The sequence below is a fragment of the Anoplopoma fimbria genome, unplaced genomic scaffold, assembly GCF_027596085.1.
Source record: "Anoplopoma fimbria isolate UVic2021 breed Golden Eagle Sablefish unplaced genomic scaffold, Afim_UVic_2022 Un_contig_12389_pilon_pilon, whole genome shotgun sequence".
Taxonomy (NCBI): domain Eukaryota; kingdom Metazoa; phylum Chordata; class Actinopteri; order Perciformes; family Anoplopomatidae; genus Anoplopoma; species Anoplopoma fimbria.
In genome coordinates, this window is record NW_026551788.1 from 1 (window position 1) to 26,745 (window position 26,745).

Consider the following 26,745-nt stretch of genomic DNA (forward strand, 5'->3'; position numbering starts at 1 on the left):
GGTGTCCCTCTATGTTCTTTTTAGAAAAAACGATCCAACAGTACAGGGCGGTTAATTCATTTCACAAAAAGTCTAATTTTAAAAAGGCCTGTGAATGATGACCACAGGCCAAGCATTGCAGTCAGGTACCTTTTGCTTCTTTCCAGAAGGTGGTTCTCCTCTGAGGATGCTGGCATCCATGGCCTCGATATCTTTTACCATCAATCCAAACAGCTTGTCGCAGAAACCAAAGACCAGCTGAGAGACGGAGAAAAGCAAGAGGATGATCAAACAACCTACAGAGCAACATCCAACAACAAGGAACAAAGCAAAATGTGTGTGTGCATGAGATATTTTGTAGGTTTGTGGATATGAACCTGCTGGGTAACAGAGAAGCTCTGGTTGTTGAACTGTTGGATAAACTCGGCCATCTTGTCTGAGTCGTAGGGTGAGGAGTCAGTACTCTTCTTCTGCAGGAAGTCAATTAATTCAACATATAAGATAGATAAATACAACATTTTGTTTAGACTAGCACACATTGTTCAATATTAGAGTGGGAGGGTGACTGTTTGGAGCTTGGGGTCTTTTATTTTTGCCCTATGCAAAACTAAAAACAAATAAGAAAATGTGCAAGGAATGGTTTAAATAGTGCATTAATGTAATGCAAAAGTTAGCATATCCAGCTACCTAGTTTACTGCCTGCAGTAGCTACCTAGCATGTTGCTTTACTAAAAGGCAGTATTTAGCATATCGTTCATCACAACTAGCGGTAATATTTTCCTCAACTATGTGGTAGGCAGTCTCAGATGCTATCAAAGGTTTTGGTAATGCTAGCAGCTCCGTCCTGGTCTTCACTGGATGTATGTAGCCACAAGTGTGTATTTAATAGGCCTTACAGGGTTCTTGTTTTAATGCAAGTAAGCTAGAAACAACAAAAACATCTAAATGTTTGCAACCATCTTATGGAGTGAACATTACTTTTCTGGTTCAGAAATGAGTAGCTATGGAGGTCGCTAATGTCATAGCTAATGTCCTTTACAGTAAAATAGCTATTATGTTCTGTTTGTAGCATGTGAAGCAATCAAATAGAGGATGTTATACCTTCCACTTCCTGGCCAATGGAAAGACCGGCCCATTTCCTCTGCAAGAGAGACAGAATACAGAAAGATAAATAAAGGCAGAAACAGGATGCTAATTAGCAAAGTGTGTGTGTGTGTGTGTGTGTGTGTGTGTGTGTGTGTGTGTGTGTGTGTGTGTGTGTGTGTGTGTGTGTGTGTGTGTGTGTGTGTGTACCTGTGGCAGGCTGAAGGCGATGCTTCCAGGTGCCACCGTGTGGTGGGTCTTCACTGTGAACACAAACTTGTGGTTGGGTGTGGTCTTCACAGTCACATGTCTGCAGAGAAAGGAGGCAGACGCTGGTTATTACACATGGCATAATGAATTTTCGTGTCACTGATGTTATTACTAAATGCAATGTAACACTGCTCCCTCATCTTAAAACCATTTGGTCGTATTTGACCTTTCACTATTTGATCTTCTTTTCCACTCTGCTTTAACCTCAACTTTACTATAACTACCCTTTTTTATTGTACTCTTCTGTGGCATGTTAATGGTAGAGATTAAAGCTGATTATTTTTGGGCCATGACATGGTTTACGTTTGCACAAACAATTTATTTTTATACATCCAGCTGACATGAAGCTACATTAGCATGCTTTTAGAGTTTTGTTTTTGGCCGCCTGACAAATATGAGTCCACTATTCAGTCTTCCTTTTGCTATGGTTTGGTCTCGACCAACTCTTGAAGGGAATATGTGCCTCTTTATCCGTTAAGTACACTACTATCTTCAGAAAGCTAGTTGCTAACGTTGTCTGTCTGGTCCTGAGCAGGTAGCTTCATGCCCAAAAACCAAGGCAAATATCCAAAATACAAAAGGAATCACATTCACCGGGATGACAATATTCTGTGATTCTGTTACTTTCGACAACTCCTTTCACATTATATATTTCATGTTGATTAAAACCATTGGTAAGTGTAGCTTTAATTTATTTATTCAAACACACCACTGATCTTTTTACAGCACTTTAGTTCACATCTCTGTAGGTGAGCAATAAGCAGCAACATATCAGTGTGTGTGCAGACAATATTTAATTGGCTAACTTCACAGAGGAATTATTGATGAGTTGCAATTGGTTAATCTGTGATGGTTGCTAGGATACTACTGCCTTCCTCTCACATAAGGCACCGTCACAAGGATCATCAAGAGAGTTTGTTAAAATTCAGAGTTTGAATAAAAACATTTTAATATTGATGCCTACTGTAGGAATGCATTGCATGACATCATTGCAGTAGGTATTTAACACCTTCATTTTAAAGTGTTACCTTGTTGCTAGGCTACAAGAGAAATGTCTTTAATATTTTTCCAGCTGACTATGAAAACCTGCATATACTGATTACCAGATATAAAAAAAAATCAACAGTTTTCAACCTAAAGAAATATATATTGTTGTTTCAAACTAAAAACATTATGCACAGCATCCTACTGGTGGCACCAACATTGCTGCTTCCTATTTGAACTGAGATTAACAATTATCATTCAAAGTTTCTGTTTGAACTATTACAGTGAGGGTATGAATGTTTTTGCAATAGATTTCATATATTTATAATCTGTAATTGCCCCTCTACTTTGTGTTTTCTATTGTTCCCACGCTGGATTCGAAATTACCTACCCAGTCATAAAGGGATATACAGGAAATTATGCATTCATGTGCTTCAGAATTAAATCTTCACAATTTTATCTTACTTATACAATCTTTATTCACTGATCAGGGATCAGATCAGAATTCTTTCAATTAGCTTCAAAGGGCCTGCTGGCATTAATGTTTGCAATTTATTTAACTTTTATTGATTTCATTTTTCTTATCATCAGGTTGTTAACATGGTGTCTTTTTACATTTAATTCTTGCACCTTTAGTTTTTTCATTATTACAACATCCAGCAAAATAATCATGATAATCGCACGCTGCAAATCTTGCCGTCTCATGTCAGATTAATGATTGTGACATTCTGGATGAATGACAGGGCGATAAGGTGGGTGGATGGATGGGTGAGTAAATGATCTGGGAGATGCCCCATTGAGGGGGCCTGTATTGACAAACGCATGGATGAAAAGGCGATAATGATTACTCACTGTCCTGACTGCAGATCCTTCTCGCTCACCACGGCACAATTAGTCAGCGACAGCTCATCTGTCGGGCATCGGGCTGCTTGCATGGTCTGAGAAGATGAGGAGGAGGAGGAGGAGGAGGAGGAGGAGGAGGGGTGGAGGAGCGTAAGAGCAAAACATTTTAAAATTCCACACTTTTACCAAAGATGTTGTACAACTCGCATAGAGATCAGTAGTTCTATTTTGTTTCATCTTTGGTGAAATGTTATTTGAACATTTGAGAGCTTGTATTGTGTCAAACAATCTGCAGGGTTATTCAGCTTATTTGTTGCTTCACCCACAAATTACATTATTTACTCCCAGCATTGACAGAACATTCTGTGTTATATGCAGGTTATGTACAGCCTGAGATAAATTATACACTTGTAAAGTTGCAGCCAATTGGAAGCAATCTATTGGTATTCCAACAACAGTATAAATATGACTAAATTTGTGCTTAAGTCTTTAAATTTATTACATCCATTATCTTTTACTATTCAGCTTAAAAACATGAATTCCCCTACTGCCATAAAAATGTGAGTTAGCGGGACTTAGTTTGAAGAATCTGTTCAAATGAGTGATTGAGTGAGTTTTGAAAATAAAAAACAGCTGATTGATTTTATTATTGAAAAATAAGCTGAATCACCAACTGTTTAGTCACGCTGAGAAACATTACAGACAGATTCACTTTCCCAGAGTTTTTGCAGAGTCAGCCCTTCTTTTGACATGTAAACATTTGAAAAATGTGTCTTCTTCTCAACAACAAACAAGTCTGTTTCCATTCACTTTGAAAGAAAAATGTATAAATGCAACACACAACCTACATAATAATATTTTTGGCCACTTGGGGACAGCAAAAATAAGTTGTGAACACAACACAGACATTTGATCTTGCACCTTTTAGTTTGATATGATGACTGTGCTAGCAAACAGTTGCTTGTTTATACACCCAGCAGTTAAAATCACAAGATTAGCATTCATTTACAGGTGTTCCTCTGGCCACCTGCCAAGCACAGGGGGGATATTTCTTGGGAACAACTTTTGTTACTGTAAGCACATTTTACTGATTATACTTTAGTTTTACTTTAGTAGGATTTTGCATCAAGTCGTTTTACTTGTAATAGAGTCATTTAAGATGAATGTATTAGTATTTTGCCAAATTAAATGATCTGAATAGTTCTCCAACCAGTGTAGAGGATTTAGTTAGCAAGAGTGAACAGTGATGACGTTTACACCTCCATCCTATAATTAGAAATGTGAGAAGAATCAGCAGAATAAGCAAAAGGGTTGACAGCGCCCCCTTGTAATATGATCACCCCCAGGGGATCCAATCAGGTAATACAACCTGAATTAGGCACCAATTGATTTGCCTTTTACCCCGACTTTCCATTTAAGTGAGTCTCAAGTACTTTGCAGGTATGCTAAAACAGGTTTGAATATAAGGACACGCTGCCATGTTCTCATTTCAACATGTATTGAAAAGCCTTGGCAGTAAAACCGTCTCTGCAGGTCGGGAAGATTGGTACAGAAAAATCTGCAGCAAGGTTCAGCAGATAAAGGCATTCCAATGCACATCACTGCAAATGGTAACCATGGTAACTGCATTAAGCAATCAGCCAGACCTCAGACCATAAATCGGGCTTTACTGCTGGCAGGTTTATCACAGACTCGTTTAGCACAGTCGCTCCGAGGCAGCAAAGGTTACCCTGCCACAAATTGTTTTAAGTAATTTGGTCCAGCGAGACCTGCTCTCACTGTGGACACTGATTCCTCCTCCGTGTTTGATCTGTGTATTGCATCAACTGTTTTGTTAAAAGCTAAAAACGATATAGCAGTTTGACAACATATACTGGTATAACCTCCTCTCTTGTAGAGCAACATAACATTTTTTTCACTATTAATAAAGATCTAATAAACACTAACATTAACACTAATATTTCAAGAGTGAGTTTCTGTGTCCAGAGTTCTAGCCTTGGATGTGGCTAAAAATAATGTAATTTTGTAAATTTCAGAAGTGAGGTCCAATACAAAAATGTTGGCATCAGATTTCATAATACCAGTGAGGAAAATGATTGATTGATTGATAGAAAGTCAAGGTGTTTACTATTCAGCTTTCCTTTGGGGTTGTAGGTCAAAATGTTCCCTCTTTTAGCTCTGTTTTAGGTCTCCACCAACTACTGCGGTAAATATTGGTTTCTTTTATCTTTAGTAGGCAACTGTGTCCGCATGCTGTTTAGTACTGAGCAGGTAGCATACAGAAGCTTTTTTACTGAAAACAGCTTGAAAGGTGAGGGTGAAACAAAACAGTAAAGTTGCAGGCGGCACAAATAAACAATGAGCTGACATTTTCCGTAAAGCCAAGGGGGAGCTGCAGATTTGTGGGATAATTCTCTGCATTGTGGCATTGTTTTTACATGTACAGTATGTGTTAATCCATAAAGCTGGATGTAAACAAATATCCATCTAAGTCAGAGCATTTTGCAACTTGCAAAGCTGCTGCCTCTGCACCAAAAAAACACAGAAATGCTTTCTAAAAGCTGGATTCGGAGGCCATGGATAGACAACAAAAACTGTTTCCAGATCCAGATTACAGGCAAAATCTGGTTACCAACCAATTATTTGCCAAATCCCCCCTCGTAAATATCTGCCAAATCCATTCATAATCTCTACAGATTCTTTGCAAGAAGTAGAAATAGACAATTAATGACCACACTGTTGACAAAAACACTGGTAACAAAGTGCTCAGGCTTTTCTCTATGTTTTTTTACAGCCACCTGGTGTAGTAAATGAGACAAAGTGGCAAACTAGATTTGTAGCAGCTTCTCATTCCTCCATCATGACTTGTAGGCCAGCTGTTGATTACAGATACATTGTCTTTATTAATCAATCAGATGTAAATGCAACCCATTCGCCAGAAAAAGATTTGGCATTATACATTTCTGCAAACTCTGAGGTACGTTTACTGTGGAGGTTTCTGGACTAAAATTACATTTCATTAATACGTTTCAAACCAGCCTGGTATCACGCTGGCACAAACACACAATGCCTCATGGTTAACGCTGTGAGACACTTGGTTTAGGCAACTTCTTTGTTGGGGTTCGAACAAAGATCATGGTTTGTGTTGAAATTATAACGTAACCACGTAAGGTAACAACAAAGGGTAACAAGGTAATCTAACAATTTACCCTAACAACGTAACCTAACAACGTAACCTAGCGATGTTACCTAACAACGTAACGTAATATCTTGAATAAATAGCACCAGCCATTAGCAGACTTTCTTACGTAACAGTGTCCTGGGTGAAAGTTCTGTGTTTGTTCGACCCATACACCACACATCCCACCCGCCCTTAAGGGACTTTCTTGCATTTTATACTTATCCCACGTCACTTTCAAAAACAACTGCTCCTTATAGAGTTTCTCTGTTCGAATGTAAAAAGTTCCACATTAAAAAAGACAACGTTCACATTCGACACATCTGTTGCTTGCAGTAGCGTACAACACCCCAAAAAAGAATTCCTTGCGACTTGGCAGGTAAATGGAGAATAAAAATCTAGCTGATCACTGCATCCTGAGGCATTCTGTGGAATATCTATCTATCTATCTATATACATAAATAGATAGATAGATAGATAGATAGATAGATAGATAGATAGATAGATAGATAGATAGATAGATAGATAGATAGATAGATAGATAGATAGATAGATAGATAGATAGATAGATAGATAGAGTATTTTGTACACTGACTGTGTATTTATACATAATCACGTCAGAAGACAATAAATATACAGAAACAGAGTGACAAACCGGTTGGAAACACTGCAATGCTGGCGTTGTGCCCACATCACCTGCTGCCCCGTCGTCTGGCCAGACAGAGGTGAAACAGAGCAAGACCAGTGTGTCAAAAGCCTTAAAGGGGCCTTTCACTCGTAATAAATGTCATTTCTATCTAGATTGTTTAAATCCATGTTTTTTAATTTTATTTTTGGCCACTTCGAAGTCGAGGAAAAAGCTATAAACACAACATCGTCAAATCATCACCTTGTAGAGTTGTTGTCGTAAAGGTGTTTTTTGTCTTGGGACTACGTGTGCTAATTAGCTCCTGAGCAATTGATGCTGTTAAGATCAGTCCCGAAAAAAATAATAAATAAACAAATAAATAAAACATTGCCTTTTTAGTATGATTCATTGAAATGAATTTGCAAATATCACAAATATTATCATAGATCATTAAGTAAACCCATTATCTGTTTAAAAGGGGAAGCCATAAATTGGAGAATGAAAAACATTTCCCCTGTGGAACACAATATAAATACATGATTGAAAACATTTTGTGTTAATGGAGATGTGCCATATTGCTTTCAGCGGGGAAGGCAAGGTGTCACAAAAGCCAATATGGATGAGAGAGAGGGCAGTTAAGAGCAAAGGTATAATGAAATACTTGGAATATAAATAAACGATTGCCATGGCTTATCTGCAAACTGCAGTCCCATATGGGCTACCCTAGAAAGCTTCCGGGTAACCTAGAAAACAGTGAATATCAAGTATCATAACATGGTTTATTTCAAACTCAAGGCAATTAATTTGAAGCAACGTTTATCTTTTGCAATCAGACATCAGAGAAAATGATATACACTGAAAGTGAAACACCTACAATATTCTATAAATCATGTCTGGGTTTTCATATTTGACTGAGTTATGATAGTTATGAGAGAAGGAATGTGTATTTTGATACAAATGTGCAGCAATCTGTGTCACAACCACTGCTGCTGCTACAACTACAACCACAATAACTAGAGATGTTTATAGGGAGGTTTTGATACATTTATAACAACACGTTCTCACTCCCAATTCATCACATACGAATGCTTGGTCAGGATCCTTTGGTGTCATTTTTCAAAGTGCAGGATAGTCTGACGGACTTTAACTAATGGTTAACCTTATGTATTTGACGCAAGTTAAGTAAGTTACGTATGTGACATCACTAAAGTATGTTTCATTAGTACTTGGTTAAGTTTAGGGACAAAACTATTTGGTTAGGTTTCGCAAAAGATTACAGTTTGGGTTAAAATAAGTGTGTTTGTACATAGCCTAAGTTACGGCTGTAAGTTAAGTACATTACATACTTGAGGCAAGTACGTTACGTAAGTTGTAAGTAACTTGAGTTAAGTATTATACGTACGTGACTTAAGTTAAGTAGGCTGCTGTATGTAAGTTGTACGTTAAGTGATTTACAATAAGTCAATGTTGACCTTGCACGGGACCAGAACAGCAGTCTCCTGGGTGAAGGTCAAACCCATCCATCTACCCCGACCACCTTCCTAGACGGTTTTTGTCTTTCTTTATACTACATTAGTTGACTTCCTCCTTTACTGCAGTCATAATTACTACGACCACTAAAGGCAACTGATGCCCGAGGGATCGGTGGATCTTCATAGTTTTATGCATAGGGCGACCGAGCTTCTGTGTTTGACGAGTTGGGAGTGAGGAGAGGTTGTTTTTCTTTATTATTATAGAAAGCTAAACAAACAGGAAGTAAGGTAAAGGTTGAAATAACTTATTGTCAACCACTATTATTTTTCCCACGGCATTATTACCAAATTCCTTCAATATAAACCTTCATTTCACATTTGAGATCTTAGATAATAGCAAAACATGGCTAATGTGCTATAACACCAATCTACTTCTCTGGGTGGTATTCAGTATTCAGACTAACTGCCTCCTGAATCAAAATGGAACAAATCCATTTTGTTCTGGGCTTCAGAGACTAAGCATTCTGTGAGAGATGGGGTGCGACTATGGAGTTGATTAATGGATGCTAATAAGTACATTTCCATTCTGTCAGCAAATGAGAAAGCTTGACATTGCAGCTCACTGGATTGCAATAGTGCCAGACCTTCCAGGGTTGTTGCTAAGTGCATGGTTGCCTATGGATTTCTCCAAGGTGCAAGCTGCCTATCCAGCCTGCATCTTGGGGACGGAAAGCAGTAACATTCTCCAGTCAGAGAGCCAGAAACACGCAAATGTATTCCACGTGACGAGGAAGAGGGCATCTGTTTGAAAAAAATTTAACTAGTGTGTATCCATACATACCTTGAAAAATATTACGACCTTGTGGGCGCCAGCGCGGGCAAGCAGAGAGGAAGGACAGAAGACAGTATTTGAGACGGAGGGGGACTTAAAAGCTTCATGCACATGTATGGGTTCTCTCATGCAAGACAGACTCAGATGATGAGATCACCTTGGGATGGTGTCAAGCGCATGCAGACCAGAGTTGGGGTTTATTTTGATTTTTTTCCAACCAGAAAACACATTTTTGTTATCTGGGTATTTCTTTGCCGAATGCCGAAAATGACACCCGAAACCTCAAAGCGGTCGGATGATGAGAGCTGTATGCAGAGTGCCATGCCAAACATACACTGTTATGTTTATTATGAAGTTGTATCTCGATGTATTAGAGGCAGAATGACAACAGTCTTACTAAGGTATAAGACATGGATGCAAGAGAAAGGAATCAGCTGATTCAGCTCTCCAATGGGTGAACTGTTGATGGATGAGGGTGAAAATGTCATAACTGTGACCGTACTGGGAATGGGAACCTTTACCGTGATTTGTCTTTATGGTAATTCGCCTCCACATTTCATTCAATCAATGAATCAGTCAATCAGGGATGATTACATTTGGTTTGGGAAGGGCAGTGATTCACTCCAGTGCTAGTCCTGTTATTGCTTTGTGTTTTGTCTACCGTTGTGTTGTTAGGACGCTTAGGACGGGATCAGTTAGCATTAGCCGGCATGCTCAAACAGACAAGAAATCACATGTAGTGTCAGAAATACATTTTAAAAAAACGTTTTTAACAAGTAGCCATGTTAGCATCAGATGTCCTGCATGAATTCCCTGTTTGACTTCCTGCTCCAGTTTCTGTATCTACCTTTGCCAGAAGGAAACTCTGAGTCACCTCTGACAGCTCTTTAAAGTCCAGAGAAACAGAGATTTCAAGGAAAGAATCCTTGTACGGAAACCAAATTATTATTTCAGCATACTGTAACTCCTTGCATCTGTGTATTGTGAAATCTAGGTAGTGATTGGCTTGAAATAAAATCACAGAGCTTATATAATTCATATTTAGGTTATGAAAGCATAGTATGACTCATATGTTAACTGAATAGTAAGACATTTTGGGAAACACCCTCATTCCTTTTTTCGCAGAGAGATTGATTGAGATGATTGATACCACTCTCATGTCTGTGTGGTGATTATGTAGCGACTAACTGATTAGCTTAGCTTAGCATAACGACTAGAAACAGCTAGACTGGCTCTGTCCAAAGGTAACTAAACCTGCCTCCCAGCATCATTAAAGCTTACTAATTATCAGGTTGTATCTCTGGACTAGTAGCTTCCTGGAGCCTCCACTGGTTGCCTGGCAACTGGTGCCAGCCAACCACAAGAAATAGTCTCTCTTTTTGTTTTCAGACTTTTATGCAGTGAGTCCTTTAAACAAACATTGTATAACATGTTAATTCAGAGGTAGTGGAGGTTGGATTTTGTTACCATCAGACAGACTCAAGGCTAGCTGTTTCACCCAGGTTTACAGCCTTTATGCTAAGCTAACCTAACGTGCTACTGGCTTCAGCTACGTAATAACAGTACAGTCATAAGAGTGGTATCAATCTTTTCATCTAACTCTCAGCAAGAAAGTGTATTTCACAAAAAGGTTGAGCAGCCACCTAAATGTTTTGCAAGAGATCACAGCTATGTAGCAGTGTAGATTTTAAATGGATTGCTAGTATTTCCCCAGGATCTTTTGACATTAAGAATGTCCTTCCTTTGTTCCATCCATCCATCTGTTTTCCTGTGCTTCCTTCCATCGTCCCTCCTTTCTTTCCATTATTAAAATATTTACAATAGACTCTCGTCTTTTAAAAAAGTGTGTTCTGACTGCATCCTGTCAGTGGAGAAAATAAAAGGCTTCAAAGGTCTCTCTGTTTGATCTACTAAGAGAAAATACAGCGTCAGCCAATGTCTTCATTTTGTCTGGAATGCTGTTTTAGTTGCTCGGGTGTTTCTTTTATTTCTTTCAAAGCTGCTCTTCAGTCTCTCTAAATCTACTGTAAGTTAAAGCAATGTGTACTTTGAAAAAGCAACTTTTTTTTACTGCAATCTTTATGTCTTTATGATGTCTCCAATTTCCTGCACCCAAAACATCATCTGGAAAAAAATGTTGCATGTCTTTCTGTGAAATGGTTTTGGTGTCGCTCTGTAATCAGTTAATGCGTTCATTCAACAACATCATTATCACCAGCAAAAATTTATTTTAAAACCCTGATTTAAATCCAGCTCTTGAAAAATGGAAAGACTATTTTTTCCTATGACTAATCTTTCTGTCTTCTTCCCTTAAGCCTGTGACAAATATGTGGTATGATATCCATTTTTTTAATATATTATTCCAAAAGGGTTATGTCCGTGCAGTCTGTGTAAATGTCCGAATAAAGATTTGGTAACTCCCCTCGCTCGCTCTAAATATTCTAAGCATGCCATTAAATTATTCATACTGCTGTGCCTCGAGGGAGGTATCAAGTCAGATGCTGCACTGGCAATCAATGGGTAACGAAACTCTGCTGCGTCACAGAGTGGGTCAGAGTGGGTCTGTGACAAAAGTGGGTCTCATTACTGGTGCATCACTTGCAACCGATATCTGCCCCTTCTCAGGGTCCGAAAAAATGCACTCAAATAATAATTTTCTCTGCAATATATTAACCGTAGAATGATAACAAAGAAAGAAAATATATCTGCCTGCTGGGATTTGGTTGTTCCTGGTCACATGACATGCGGTGCTCGCTGCAGCGTTCCAAAATTTGAACTAGTGTTATCTTGGGGCACAGACGTAGATCCCTGAAAAATAGTTGCTTGCACCTCGGTGGGCATCGCTCTGGTTTCAGAGAGCGCCTTCCACATATTTGATTGCAATTGACGGTAAGATAGGATATCAGAAAAATAATGTGAAAACAAATTTGTTCCATCTAAGCCACTGCAACTCAATTTGAAAGCATTGCAGTCTGACTTTTCCATCCAAACGAATGAAATATGAACCAAGCTAAGCTCTTAATTGTGTCAGTGCTGTTTGCTTTCTCAACTTTAAGTTGTGCTTTGGTTTTTCATGCAATTACTTGTATAAACACTGCACATGAGGCACAAACAGGGTTTAAAGCCAAGATCATTCAATATGATAATCACTGGTACATGTATGATACAGTAGATCATAAAAAGTCATATTACGTTCAACGGTAGGAAACACCACAAATCAACTAGGAAGCCCAAGATTCGTTCCTGCTTGGCAAAGACACACGTTCAAGACCTGCACATTATGCAATTAATGAGCTGCCTCTGAGAGGCAACTCACTTTCCAATTTTAAATAAATCACGCTAAGTAATTCCTTGGCCGTCTTCTGTTGGAGATTGTATTTAATCAAGAGGCTTTCAGGGCACAAGGTGTTGTCATTTTACAGATTGAATTTGTTATAGCTGAGTGTCTGATATTCAGGGGCTCTTCATCAAAGTTAATTTGATTAAAACATTATCTCTTTCATGCCATTATAAGTGTTGCAAAGCATGAAAAATGACAGGACATTTAAGTGAATGTCGTTATGTAGAGACGTACAATTCGCTGCAGGAAAATAAAACGGCATTCATACCAACAGTGAGGTACTCAGCAGTGACTGGCAAACACACCTCCACAAATTTGAATCACAGAATCCAAATGCAATCCAAAAGACTGTTTACACTGACACATCCATACATGGTTAGTAGAATACAGCTGTTAAATAATAATGCTAATAATGCTAATAATAATTATAAAGATGATAACAGAGTGACGAGGCAAACAGCCAACACCCACTCTGAAGGTTGCTCCTGTCTTCAGTGAACTCACACACACTCACACAGACACTCCCAGAAACACAGTGTTTGTACTGCCAGTGTGTATCAGTGTATTTGCCGCTGTGTTGTGCTGGCTGCCCCACAGCAGAGTGGCTCTCTAAATATAGCTACGGCTCAGAGCTCACAGAGGAAGGCCCTGCGTCGAGACAGCCGGGGATTAACCATTACTCTCCCTCTCAAGTACTCGTACACTCACACACAAACATTCCTGCACCCAACTAAACACGCAATGATACACACAAGGTTACAACGTGTATGTACAGAAGATATATCTGTCATTTATAAAGATGGATCATGCATGGCACTACATATCCACACACATACACACTCAATACAAGCCTGCTACTGTTACATGTTTGCAGTTTGCTGGCATGTATATGATTGTCATGGCCTTATTAATAAAAAACCTTTAATAAAAATCTGACTGGATCCCAAAATGCCAAGCAGAGGGACAACATTTTGGACTGTAGCAACGTTAGATCATCAGCGAAGAATTGAGGTGTCATGTAAATGATATCAACGATTTAATTCAATAAAAGGTAATAGGTGACAGTGTGGGCCTTGAGCTGGTAAAGCAATGTAGCATTGTAAATAAGCAGGGCTTGTGGTTTTAACAGTGAAAGCTCTGTTGTATGTCGTAAGTAGAGTTAGTCACACTATGTCCATGGATTGATAGTTTGTAGTGATACTAGAGGTTTAAGTTAACAAATGTAGGCTAGTTATGGTTAAATAACATTTGTCTAAGTGAAGGTCAGTGCTGATTACAAACTTGCCTTTTTGGCTTCACAGAAGTTATGAAGATGTTAGCTAGCTAAAGGGGGTTTGTTTGGACTGAGGTTTGATATTCACTTTGCTAATAAATTGGGTTTAATTTAGATTAATGTTATGAGGAAATCTATAATGAATGGCAGCATTTGCAAACGCACCTCTAGTTTTGTGTACAAATAGTTGGTGATTAGTTACATTTTTGTTAATGCCTGCCATTGCAAGATTTCAAATTATTGAAGGGACTGATTCTTTTAGGGATTTGTTGATTTGTAGTGGAAAGGAAATAATCATATTCATTAAACAAGCTGGTTAATTTTTTTAAAAGACAGAAATGACTGATGAATGAAGATTGAGAGACAGAGAAAATGTTAGTGCTGCTGCTGCTGTAGGTAAAAAGAGGTTGCCTGTCTAGGCTGGTGCAGTAGGATACAGCTGATTTATCAGGATTGTAAAAAACAGTGGAAAGCTTTTCTGTTTGGAGGGAGGGATGAGTCAAGTCAACGATGCAGTCTGCTACCTCCCAAATTGGGTGTGGGTGCTAAAGCAGAAGCGGGAGCGGAAAACAAACAAAGACCGTCTCTTGACGAATAACTACTGAGTGAAGATGGCTGAACTACAGGGAGATAACGAGAGAAATAAATGTGCTCACTTCATTAGAGAGAGAGAGATGGCGTAGAGGCAGCAAAGCTGCCATCTTTTGTCGCCCCCTCACTTGCTCTATCACGCATGTAGGCGTCTGCTTCTTTTTTTCCTGCTCAGACTGTAGGATCAAGAGCACCCAAGCTCTGTCTATTGATTCTTACACAATCGGATCGATGAGGTTGTCCTTGAAGCTCAACAAGCAACTTCTCAGCACTGTTGGGATTCTAAATATATGTTGACAGCAATGAAGTGAATTTCAGTGAAATACCTGAACACATCTATCCGAAGATAAAGAATGAAATTAATAAAATAAGTGGATGTCGTCACCCATTGGTTTGTTGAAAAACGTTTTAAAGCCTTGAGTTTGGTATTTTGACCGTTGCCATCTTGATTTCTGGATGTTGCCAACTTGGTTTTCTTTTACAACCAAAAGCTGAAATAGACAGAGCTTGGTGACCAAAATGTCAGAATTAATTTTCATGAACTGAAAACACACTGTGAAAGGTAGCCAAGGCCTAAGGCATACCTTAGTTTATTGTCTTTTTAACTCTAAATGGGACCATCATTTACTAAATGCACATCATGCTGTATTGACGAAGACTTGAAACTAGATATGTGGCAAATGAAAACGAACATTCCACTAATATTCCAGTTTTCATGGAGCTGCACATACTTCCATCAAACGCCATCCTGGACCTACATCTTCTGGTACGTCCTTTAAATCGGCTGTTTACATTTCCAACTGCAGTCATGTTGCTCCTGTGGTGTACACAACTCTCATTGGCACGTTTTGCAAAACTGTGTTCTTCAAGCTATTATTTTTACAGCTATGCACGTGCACAGGCCATGGAACTTTTATTACAGTTGAAATGCATGTTCTGATCAGTGACAGACAGCTGGAAAAAAGCCCAGCCTGGGATGAGCTTCAGAACAGGCAAACCATTTTTTGCCATCAGTGATGAATCCTCTTTTTGCCCTCCCCCTCTACAGGGGTCAGTGCCAGAGGCTTGTCACCACGCAGACTACCCACACCTTCTTCTTTTTCACACTGAAAGCTTTTTTCTGGCAGTATATTCATTAAAGCAATGAAAACTTCATGATTACATTAGATAAATAGGCGGACTGTTGAAAGGCCATCACCTGTTTTGGATTTCAGAATTTGGGGAGCTGATTTGCAAAACAGTGTCTCTTCTGACACCATTAGTCAAATTGGCGATAAAACAGTGAGATAACAGAGATTTATCAACCACGCAACCAACATCATAATAACAGTTAAATCCTTATTTTTTCCAAATCCTATCTTTTGAAACTGTCGAGCGCATCATGGTGTCATTCTGTGGAACTGTCTGTTTAGACTTGACTCCCTCTGACAGGCTGCAGTATGCCCAGCAACAGTAGGCCTATGTGGTCTGCTTGGCAAATGAGGGTGAAGGGTGTGTGTGTGTGTGTGTGTGTGTGTGTGTGTGTGTGTGTGTGTGTGTGTGTGTGTGTGTGTGTGTGTGTGTGTGTGTGTGTGTGTGTGTGTGTCATCAGCCGGGAGAGTCGAACAACACCCCGGTGGACACTTTTGACTCATGCTGGATGGCCTAAAACGAGGAATGTACTATTGCATCTCCTCTTTTTTCTATGTACACACACACACACACACACACACACACACCAAGATGAAAATCCAGTCTGAGCTTAACATGGCAGACATGAGCTAGTGTTAGTTTTATAAGAAAGCAGGCTACAGCTGATTCAATTTGTCAGTAACATGCAATAGCAACAGTCAGTAAGGGGGGCAGGGCTTCAGAAACAGTCAATTCCTCAGACACCTTTCTGCTAATCAAAGTTATGCACCATGTTTTGAATGTGATTATTAAATGATTCTGCTCTATAGTTGTTATTGAATATTGACAATCAGTCTTAGCAGGATAGGTGGGTATAATCCCCACCCAGTCCGTGAATTACTTTCCACTTTTATTGTTTTGGACTGTGTGTTTGGCTAACAGCTAACGGAACTAGGAGTACACACTCCTTACACACATGCAATCTTTGGCAAGATTGCATGTAATGTCTCAAACAGGCTAATTACCTGCATACGGGATGCATGTGGGTTGTATACATTCAATCACACAATACAGCAGTTTTCACCTGCACACACTGTACTGAGTCCACCGTACTAGTTTTACCCACTGCAATTGCTTTAAGACGTAATGAACGAATCCATTATTCATGTCAAAATTGACAAATGAAAGCATGCGGCCCCTCATAGCAGTATTGACCGAGCTCCCTCGGGTGTTGCGCCTCTTGCATCCACAAATCTGTCAGTGGTCAGAATGTTAAGCAAAATGCTGCCATTGAGGCCTATCTGGCCTCTGCAGTAAAAATGGATCAGCGCTTCCCTCCAGCTTCATATGCATTTTTGCTTCTTTTTTCAACACAACTATTACAGTGAAAACACAATTAGAGCTATTAGTAAAGAGTTTCACTAACAAAGTGTTTCCTTTGAAGTCACAATTCCACTGAGAGAAATCTGATACAAAATGTATGCACCATCAGTTCAAGGCTCTTTGGATGAAAGCACCCACCTAATGGCACAATTTAACCCCTGAGTGTTACTTCTGAATGTGTTGTTCCTCATATCTGGCTAACAAGCACAAACAGTGAAGGGGTTAAACCAGCGAGTGAGGTTATTAAGATCTGCATGCCTGCCCTGAGAGGTTATGAATGAGCCCCCTGCTGAAATATACTTAATTTACCAGCACAAACGTACACCATCCAGCATGAAGGTACATGATTTATATTCAATCTCTTTGTGGAAAAACCACGAGCACAATGACACAATATTGCTGTGTAATGCTACAGCTACAAGCACCTCGAATCATGTCTCTGCATGATGCCTGCACTGTGATGTCGCGAAGGGTCGGGTTTCTTACCAAACCCCCAAATAATACAGAATGAGAGATAGACAAGAGATATACCAAGATGCTCAGCCCTGGATTTAAAGCTACATCGCACCATTTTTAAGAATAAAATGATGCTGTCTAGATTAGAATACAGGTGGGGGGGTTTTCCTTCTGAAATGACAGTTCAAATGTAAATTTCTGAAAGTCCAAGAGATTGATACCGCCCTCATGTCTGAACGGTAAATATGAAGCTACAGCCAGCTACTTGTTAGCTTAGCACAAAAACAGGAAACAGAGGTGTCAAAGTAAAGAAATTGCAATTTTGCGATGGGGCTGGGGCCTTTAAACAGTTGCCAGGCAACCATCAGAGACCACATGAAGTTACTGCTTCCAGCCAGGAAACAGTTTGGCACAAATGTATTCTTAATTCATTAATTAGTGGGCGTAAGAGGTGCTTGGGGGCAGATTTGGGCAACTAGTGGACAGAACCAGGCTAGCTGTTTCCCCTTGTTTCCAGTCTTTATGCTAAGCTAAGCTGCTGGTGGTTAAGCTTCATAATTATCGTAACAGACATTAGAGGACCATCTAACTCTCTGCCTCAAAGACAGCATATATATATGATATTTCAAATCAATTCAATTCAATTCAGTTTATTTTGTAGAGCCCAGAATCACAAATTACAAATTTGCCTCAGAGGGCTTTACAATCTGCACATGCACATCCTCTGTCCTTCCCTCACATCCTCTGTCCTTCCCTCACATCCTCTGTCCTTCCCTCACATCGGCACAGGAAAAACTCCCCTAAAAAACCCCTTTAACAGGGAGAAAAAAGGAAGAAACCTCTGGGAGAACGACAGAGGAGGGATCCTTCTCCAGGATGGACAGAATGCAATAGATGTCATGTGTACAGAATGAGCAGCATAACAGAGATACAACACATTCAATGTATATGACATAAATGATTCATATAATAAGACTACTTATAATAACAGCAGCAATTATTACAGTAGAATTATAGCCATGAAAATAGGGATAGTAATGTGACTAATAATGATAATGGAAGTAGCAGTGGGTGTCAGTCGGCTCACAGCAGGAGGCACGACTACGGTCCAGGTACCACAACGATTCACAAATCAGAATCAAAATGTAACCTTTGAAGATGCGGTTACATATGATGCTTTGAGAACCGCCTTGAAAACGAGATAGTACATCTCAAGGGGCTGTTCCTAATAAATATGTTTTATATAAACATGATAAAAGGAAAGAGTGAGTCATCTCCACCTATGAACAGGTTACTAAATGCACTGCAAGCCTCCACCTGGAATACAAACACCATGATGCAGCAAATTCAATTGTTGGCTCGCCTCATTACACTTCATGCAGCATTTTTTAATCAGTTGATGCTACTTTTCCGTGAGGAGATGAGATTGATGGGTCGACCCCGGTTTTCTGACATCATCCTCCCCTGTACTGCGTGTTCACCACCACCAGTGAAACATTACATTACATTACAGTCATTTAGCAGACGCTTTTATCCAAAGCGACTTACAGTCAGTAGTATATTACATATCATTCACCCATTCACACACTGATGACATAACATTTCTTTCTACAATCAACACATGAAATGATGAAGGCACTTGCAAATGACAAGGTAGTACAAAATGTAAACCATACTTTGGTGTTTCATTTTTTACCTCTTTACTTAAGATTTCATTAAACGTTTTTTTTTTTTCCTTTTTACAAAAAGTACCAAAACACTGGCAACAAGGAAGATCTTGGGTAGATAATAATGAGAATAAATATGAAACAAAAATTAAATCATACCCCCTAAACTATCAGACTCTAACTAACATTCATGCATCATCCAGTCCACACCGATGGCAAGCCTTCAGGAGCAACTTGGGGTTAAGTGTCTTGCCCAAGGACACATCGACTGCCAAAGCCAGGTATCGAACCACCGACCCTCTGAATGGAGGATGGAGAAGAACTACCTTGCTCTCCACTACGCCACAGCCTCCCCAACACATACGCACACAATCCACCAGCCAGCTGCGCACCTCAAACACAACTCATTGTTTTTGGCCAAATGTAATAAAAACGCATCGAGAGAACTCATGCAAAACCTCCACTCTGGTGAGCCACGCATCTCACGCATCTCACGCATTTAAGTGGCCGTTTTGCACGCATCCTCCTCAGCTCAAGGGCAAGCAAGAGGATTAACCAGAGATGTTCCCAGAGAGAATGTGCGGTTCTGGCTGAAATGATCCCTCCTGGCACACGTCAGGGTTACTGGTCTGCAACATGATGTGAAATAAACCCAATGTCCTGCAGTGGCGTTGACATTCATGCGATCAAGGTACCAAGACTGGTCTTTTTTTTTTTTTTTTTTTTTTTTTTTTGAATGGAGACAACGCCATTTTTCTTACCTCTCATTTTCCCCCCTGACTGAAACACGAGGATGTTACATATTTTTTGGATAGAATTAAAAAAAAAAAAAAAAAGAAATGTCCATCTTACCCTGGCCGCCATCTTCACGGTTTCGGGGATGCAGCTGCGTGGGTCAACGATTCACAGGACAGCGTGGACGGTGGACGGTGATATAGAAAACAAGGCTCGGCAGCAGATGGGTTTATAAGCTGCAGCGCACCTCGCTCTGATTGGCTGAGACGAGCGGAAGTCCTCCGATTAGAGAGGATTGGGGGGGTGACGTCACTGTTACAGTACATGAGCCTTTATGTCGTCACGATGCACATGGACTGCCCTCCTCTTTGCACTGACGATTCAAGCCCACTGTGACTCTAGATGTGGTTATGTTATTCCATCTAACTTGACTTGAATCATGCAACTGAAAGCACAAAATGTTTGTTAGAATTAAAATGTGTTTATTGTCCCCTCAACATCTTTTATTTAAGTAGATTTGGGGGTTTTGGAGAGCAAGGTAGTTCTCTAATCAGAGGGTCGGTGGTTCGATACCTGGCTTTGGCAGTCGATGTGTCCTTGGGCAAGACACTTAACCCCAAGTTGCTCCTGAAGGCCATCGGAGTGGACTGGATGATGAATGTTAGTTAGAGTCTGATGGTGGCACCTTGATGGTAGCCTGTCATCAGTGTGTGAATGGGTGAATGATATGTAACATACTACTGACTGTAAGTGGATAAAAGCGTCTGCTAAATGACTGTAATGTAATGTAATGTAATGTAGTTCTCTGCTTCAGCACCGTGGACAGCGCCCCCCTCTGCACAGACTGTCTCTCCATCTGAGGAGCTCTGTGCTGCAGTACAGTAATAAGATGCAGCTGAGACAAGGAGCAGCTGTATATGCTACATGCTCCCATGTGGACTATAAAGTGACACAGTAACAAACACCATGCACAGGGAAATAAAACATACATGAGATTGCAGCGCCGACCAGAGGGGATGACCTTGAAACAAATTCAGCACCATGGACAGCAACGCAGTGTTTCTGCCTTTAATGTTATCAGTGTGAATACTGTCACAATTCTCCACTTCATTCTCCACTTCATTCCTATCATCATAGTTTTGCTTGCTTATAGACACCGTGGTTATACTGTGGTATATTTTATGTGTGTGTGATGCACATATTTGCATATTTCTTCATATCTTCTCGTTCCTCATTTTTTTAAATTATCATTGTTTATATTCTCATCAGATAATGATGAGAATATAATCAACCCCCCCGTTGATTAATAAAATATTTCTGATTTTGATTGCTGATATTAGTTTTTTTAAACTATAGCCTTAACGATTGGATTTTTTAACAACTTGCTGATTTCATATCCTGGTTATAGCCTCGATAATAAGATAAGTTAGAATCTGAGATCCAGTGTCTCTTAGAGCATTACAGCTGTAAGAGACATGTCAACAATGCATATTGTAGGATTTACAAGAAATAGTAAATCAAGAGTATGCTTTAAATGGCACATACATATATACATTATGTCCATACAAATGTATAATTATCAGTACAGTATCTATGAAAAAACATTTCATAATAAGTATACAGGAAGGCTGCTGTGAGTTCAACTTTTCCTGAAGCTCTCATAGAACGCCATCTCCTTGCAGCACTTGGTAATAAACTTTCAGCACAATTATATCTACCCTTGATGGCTCTCTTGGTGCATCATAACATCGACACTACATCCTCTTAGGTGCTAGAGAGTCAGCAAGCAATAAGAACGCTGCCTATTATGGGGCTTCATCCCGGATAGGAGCTCTCAAAAACTCCCCAAATACCACTTCATCCCTGAACCAAATAAACTCCCCAGCAGCCTCACCTGCAGCTTCGCTTCAGCAACTCAGTGCTGCCTTGCTGTGGTCAGACTAAGAACTGTCACTTTAGCAATCTATAAAATCACATGACCTGAAAAAAAAAGGAACACCATGCTTGTAAATGTTTTTATATAAAGTACCTGTAACAGTTGATCAAATGATTCTTATTTCTCACGTACATATTCATACATCCACAGTAACAGACTGCAGCATCAGCACTCTGGTAACACTAGTAGCCTTGACTTTTGTTCAACAAAGATTCTTGTTTGTACAACATGATTCACAAATGAAAAGGAAGGAAAACCATAATAACTTCGTCATCATTATCATAATTTTCATATGTTACACGAAAGTATTTTGTCTTGTACGTGTTCCAAGATAAAATATGGCACATGGTTATGAGTTGATCAATGATGAGAGCATGTATAGGAGGGGGTTTAGTCATCCCGCATCCTCTCTGATTCAAGAGAAGGTTCATTCAGAGGATACGTTTCCTTTCCTCGCCTCCTGTCTTGGCATCCTTGTCTATTTTTTTTTATTGTCCCTCGAAGCAAAAATAGTGAAAACTCTCATGGGGATTTTGCTCATCAGTTCTTTTGTTTCACAGCGAAATACTTCATCTCTCCTCTTGTCTGTTAAAAGCCGTCGTCACATTGTATTGAAATATCAAACCATAATACTCTGGGGGTTATTGTGGCTGTGTGTTGTGTACCTAGGATAGGGTGACAAATTTGAATTTAATAGGAATTGTACAATTGACCGTTCGCTGAATCCTTTTTCAAGAGTTTGGAGGCTGGTGTCCTTTTATTCTTTACAAAACCTAATCCGTAAGAGCAAAAGTGAAAGGAGCAGTTTATACTCCAGCAAATAAAGCAAGTTATTGAAGATAATGTTTTTTTTTGGTCAAGTGACCTTAAAGATGAAAATAAATCTGGCAAATCCTACATTTTTCCTTATTGTAATTACAAAATAATAACTAACTACACTGCAATGCAAGAACAATACAGTTTTTTACATTTTCCCATCTTCTACATGGATCAACGTTGGACGTTGGACCTGATAGCTTTAGCTTCAATCTTTTATCATGACATAATTTATGTGGCCATCAAGTGCATATTTAGGAGTCCTTTTACAACATTTTTAAATGAGTCAGCCAAAAACAATTAAAGGTGAGCCACATATGTACTTTTTTAACCAACTCATAGAGCTAATGTTAGCTTAGTTAGCTAGCTACATCTGATGAAGTCTACCAGCGACAGTTGTCATATTAGTCGGCCAAATCGACCTTTGCCAGCTGGAAAGAAGAAGCTATAAAATACATATTTTGTCTACCTTGAGGACCTATAGTGTTGCAACGGTAAATAAATGTGGAAGGGCCTAGTTAACGGTCAATTGAGCCTTAAGATTTACCACAAAGAAATCTAGGTGATAGTCTAATCGTTGTCTTGTAGCAAAACAGAAGTTGATGTTTATCACTGTGACTTCTTTCAGTTAAGCAAATATCCCACTGTGATATACCTCCGCTAAACCAACAACCCACAGTTTGGAATCTTTAAGTACAAATTAAGAAATAAAATGATTATTCAACAGTCATCATAGGAATGCTACTTGTGTACTGTTCAACCAATCAGAAACAGCTCGGAGGAAGGACATGTAAACAAGCTTGTTTGCCATCGATTCATTCTTCATGTGCATATTTGTCTCATGAGGTCTGACTCTGCATCAAGGCTACATTTTTTTTTTACAGCATGGTACCTACTGCAGCCCAGACAGTTTTCATCTGCACACAGAACGCAGAGATAGTTAAAACATCACCTGTATTGTGGACACACCCAGTCTGGAAACAGGCAACACATTCTGTTTTGTTAACAAGCTTTTTAAAATTAAAATTTCAGTTTTTCTTATCAGAGAGCAGGCCAAATCTCTTTTCCATAAATTATAAATTCACTAACAGAGTGTGCAACACTCCAGCTTTGGAAGTCTCCAATTTTGGCTTACATTTTTACAAAGTGACACATAAAACTTCACCGTGTGTTAAAATCACAAGCTTTCCATTTCAATTCTGCTTCCTTTCCATCTGAAAAAAGTACCTTTTTTCTGGTCTAACATCTTCGATGCATGACATAGCAACATTGAGAAAAAACATATTCATGATTCCGCGATAGTCTTTTCTTGTTCAGCAGTCGGACACTTGGAGTTGGCTCATGTTTCTTAGTGTGTTTTGTAGGTTTTGTTGTATGAAATAATTAGTCTTTAGAATGATATGGCACAAGATCTCTGCCCTGTTTGAGAAGGCAGAGCTTTTCTAAACTTGAAGACAGTTTGTTGGCTTTCAGTTGGACTCAGTGACGTGACGTCATCAGGGCAAGTAATCTCTTGAGGCACTCAGTTGATTTTCCACATTTTCCACAAAGTACAGTTGGATATTGTCTTGAGCTTTACAAATTTTGAAAAAATAACCCTAATGATGTCACAGGGGGCCTTCTCTCCCTAGGCTTGAGACCTAAAACATGTTTACTGAAAGTCATGGTTACAAACTGGAGGTGTGGGGTTTGTATAATGGGAAATGTAGGATCCACCATTTTCGAAACTTCACCCATATTAGAGTTTAAAGTCAGGATATCTTGGCATCTGGTGCTTCAATTTTGATCATTCTTTTTATACTTTGTCTCCTGTGAAGCCTCCAAGTTTATTGAACTGCAAAACTGAATTGCTGTAGTACCCCTTAAATATCAACTCAAACTGACTGACACCTGCATGGGTTTGGGAGTTTTGGAGGCTATTACTGGTTCTGAATGGGGGGAACCATCAAATCTGAGAGGGAGTCTTTAAGACCCCTAAGCACCATGGAACCAAGAACAGCAAAAATCCAGCTGAAGGATTGATGCTTGGACTTGCCTTTATTGCTGCATGTGCAGCATAGGCAAGGATACAACCAGCCTTTCACACATCTCCTTCATTAGACAGTCCTTGCGCTGAGTTGCCTGGACGTCACATCACTGAGTCTAGCTTTCAGCAGTTCAGCGTGGCGACCTCTCAGTCTCTTTCGTAACAACAGGTGCGGTGTGCCCAAAACAAAGTAGCATGCTAGGAAACCTATAGAAGCACTCATGCATGTCAAACAACTCTGTGAATAACTAAACCGTCTGATCAGCAGACCAGAGAGTCTCTAAATATGGGACACCTGGATTGGACTGGCCCTCACCAGACTGGACAGGACCGGTTCAGACCAGACTGGAGCAGGTGGACAGAGAGAGAGAATCTGTGTTGTTTCAGTTTGTTTGAAGAGTAATGAGCAGAGGAAAGAGGAGAGAGGAAAGAGGGGAGAGGAAAGAGGAGGGGGAGGCGACACTTCAAACAGCAGAGGAGGTCCCTCGAGCTGAGTGGCCGCAGCAACATCAAAGCGTTGTTTTGGAAGTAAAAAGTCACATCTACACTTGTAGCTTCTGCCCAAACACACCTGGAATATAGTCACATCTTCTTTCATATTGACGTGTCTGGTCATTGGTTGAGACGGATCACATGATCTACTCTACTCCTCGACGACCCAGCAGCACCAATCATTCATATAGTATGGAGAATATAAGATGAGCGAAGGGTTTATCTTTCTTCGTTCTTTCTTTGTTCTTTTATTCAGTCAAACTTTTCCCTCTGGTCACTCAGGACAGCACCAATGTGGACTGCAGGAGAAAGTGCAGGGGAGGAACAGGAATGAAAGAAATAATTCTCTGAGTAAAATATGCCATTGAGGGGTCAGTATTGCATTCTCCCATATTTTTGTAAATGTAAACATTTTACGGAAGGGCTTGTTTAACGATTATTAATCTGTGCCCAGTGTGTTAGCATTTTATACTCTTAAAAAATAAATAGCTGATCTCCCAATTCATAGCAGATTTGACTGGATCAACAAATGTTCCCTTGAAAGCACAGTGCTTTACGTAAGATGTGGATGAATTTAACCACTACAGTACGATTAGGCCAAACTGCTAGTAAAATTTCACAGTCCGGCAGGTTTTGAAGACTGTGTTGTGGTTGATTCTAGCTCATTCATGTTGTGGTTTCATTGAATGCTCTTACAGGTTCAACAGTGGAGCTGGCAGCTAGTGTTGGTGAGTGCAATAAGTTTGGGCAGGACTAACGATAATAGGAATAAGGTAAAGTGGAGTTGGCAATAAGCAGGTGGTCATGTGCAAGGACAAATGAAGTGACCTCATGCAAGGTGGTTCTTGGTTTTCATCACCGTGACATTTCTCTATAGCGGAAGAGCCTGGATGCTATCACAGAATATCACCCTATCAATACACTTTATCTGTGTATTTATTATATTCACCCTTAATTAGTAAAGCAGTGTTGCCTGGCGTTTCTAAACCCATTCTTTTTTATCAAAAGACAGAAAAATACTTCAATGGGAGTTCAATCAGATTGCATTTCTTATCTCACTGAAACAAGGTACGGGTCAGACGGATGCAGGTCTCTGAGCCTGAGGCAAGAGATGAAAATTACAGATATCTCTTTCTCACGACCTGGTAATGTCACCAACCCTGCTGGCCGGACCTTTGAAAAAACGTCTGTCCAAAGATTATATCTCTACCTTAAAGCTTGTTATTGTCACAAACTGATCCGAGCGATCCAGGCATTGGATATCAACAAGTAGCCTGTTAGTTTTTCAGATCCAATCATGACCAATAATGTGGTTATTACCACACAGAAACCCAGATTTAATTTGCCTTTTGTGGTAAAAGGGCCCTGGTGGCTAATTGCTGCCTTCAGGTGAGACACAGATCAGGTACTGCCTCTGTTTAGATCCTTACCGAACTCAAATGATTTAAACGCTGTGATGAATCCCAAAAGCTCTTTGTTCTTGGTAACAAAACAGGAACATTTGGTTAATAATAAACTAATAGAGACACCAGACAACAAAACTGCTCCAAGGTGTCGCTACGCTGCATTTCCTTTATACCAACCATCCTCAACCTACTAACTCCGTCAATCTTCTAGCCACCCATCCTTCCGCCCCCCTTCCTGCTCCCTC

At 39.7% G+C, this 26,745-nt stretch overlaps 1 long non-coding RNA gene across 1 annotated transcript; it reads right to left on the reverse strand.

Annotated features, from left to right (window-relative positions):
- Window positions 1–1,295: 1,295 nt before the first annotated feature.
- Window positions 1,296–20,019, reverse strand: LOC129115767 (uncharacterized). The gene is made up of 3 exons (XR_008533240.1): window positions 19,942–20,019; window positions 3,169–3,254; window positions 1,296–1,372 (listed from the first exon to the last, which is right to left on the reverse strand). It is a non-coding gene; the product is annotated as an uncharacterized LOC129115767 (long non-coding RNA).
- Window positions 20,020–26,745: the final 6,726 nt, after the last annotated feature.